Source organism: Trichomycterus rosablanca, chromosome 7, assembly GCF_030014385.1.
Source record: "Trichomycterus rosablanca isolate fTriRos1 chromosome 7, fTriRos1.hap1, whole genome shotgun sequence".
In the NCBI taxonomy this organism is placed as follows: domain Eukaryota; kingdom Metazoa; phylum Chordata; class Actinopteri; order Siluriformes; family Trichomycteridae; genus Trichomycterus; species Trichomycterus rosablanca.
Window position 1 is genome coordinate 25,420,647 of NC_085994.1, and position 1,743 is coordinate 25,422,389.

The following is a 1,743-nucleotide window of genomic DNA, read 5'->3' on the forward strand; positions in this document are numbered from 1 at the left end:
TAACCTTTGTGGTAAGACTGTACAGCATGTTTAGCATAACATTAACTTCTAAACTAAAAGTGCCGCAGTAATTTACTTGAAAAATAGTCTGTAACTGGCTAACCTGTTATCTTAACCACAACAACAGCAGAAAAATGTACGAGCCGTTACCTTGTCAACATTTCTTCACGCGTCCCGCGTTGCGTCCATGTGTTAACCGTGTCCCATTTTATGTGAAGGAAACAACCCAAGTTTAGTAAATATGCTGACAGAACTAGAAAAACGGTAAACTGACTTTAAATACACACCGAGATATTAGTAATAACGAATACAATTTCAATGGCATGTAGATTGCGTACGATTAAGACGAGGGAACAAACATTAACTTCAGCAAAAAGTGACCCAGCAAGTTCGTAATAACAAAATATACAAATGTATTACACAGACAGTAAGTCCATAACGACCTAACATAGATTTTGAAAAGTAAAAATGTACTTTTACCTACCTCCTGACGAAGCCCAAGCAAAGACTGAGCGCGAAAATGCTGTAAAGCTTAATCCTCAGCACTCAGTAAATTAACACCAAAATATTACTCCGCCCAGAACTATTCATTAACACAAGACGTAGTCAAATTTGGAGAATAAACTCCAAAAATCTAACTCTGTAACAATTTTTTGCCTAACTCCAAGTTTCTCAACTCCAGGAATTTGCTGTGTAGCCTCTAGCAGGCAGGGGATTGCAAATTTAAAGGCACACTTGCAGAGTAATCTGTGGTAGCTGTTAAGAATTGGCTCTACAAGCCAGTTGGCTCCAAAACACATTAAACACTCAGTTAACAAGCTGAGTGTTTGTCAAACACTTTGTCAACAAAGCAAATGGAAAGGCTGGCCAAAAATGAGCAAACACCTGGCCCTTTTGCCCAGTTAGTTAGGTAAAGATTAAAACTGATTTGTGAATGGGTCTGGAACAACTACCCGGATATTTGAACGGTTTAATCTAAGCTACAATCCCTGTGTAGCAGTAAGATGCTGCTGTGGAATTACAGCTTTGATGTGTTAGGTAAGTTCTCTTGTGCTGTCCTATAGCCATTTATCTTTTTAGCCAGGTGAATTTTACAAAAGAAAACACTTGTGATTGGGTCTTTAACGGCCAAGTGTATGTTTCAAGGAGCGTTTTGTCTGTGACTTTAAAAACAAAGCACGAATAAGACACACTCTGGGAATGAGCCGTGAGCTTTGGTTTCCTAGAGCGACGCCTTAGCCCATGGCCATGGCAGCACAGCAAAGAAAGGTCACACACTGAAAAATGTCCCTGTGCACGAGTAAGCACTGGAATGTGTGCTTGAAAGTGCTAATTCTTAAAGCTATCGGGTGTGGAAGCAAACTTGAAGTTTGTTTCAAGTGAGTGAAACAACAAGCTGGAGATGCAGGGGATTGAACCCTGGACCTCATACATGCAAAGCATGCACTCTACCACTGAGCTACATTCCCTTTAGGTACTCAGTAGGATTGCTGTGGCTCGATAGCTCTATTGTAGAGAATAAGACCGACATGGAAGACATGGTCCCTAATTAAAAGCTTCTGAATGGAGATGCTGGAGCTTGAACCCAGGACCTCATACATGCGAAGCACACGCTGTACCGCTGAGCTACATCCCCGATATGTGCGTCCCAGGGTAAACCTCCAACGGGTATGAGAGTCTTTGCAAAAAGAGAAGCAGAACCAGGAGCAGGAATCTCTAGCCTCTGTCAAGTGAGGGATTGCA

The 1,743-nt window shown here is 41.5% G+C and overlaps 1 non-coding gene across 1 annotated transcript; it reads right to left on the reverse strand.

Annotated features, from left to right (window-relative positions):
- Window positions 1-1,397: 1,397 nt before the first annotated feature.
- Window positions 1,398-1,469, reverse strand: trnaa-ugc (transfer RNA alanine (anticodon UGC)). The gene has a single exon. It is a non-coding gene; the product is annotated as a tRNA-Ala (tRNA).
- Between the last annotated feature and the right edge of the window lie 274 nt (window positions 1,470-1,743).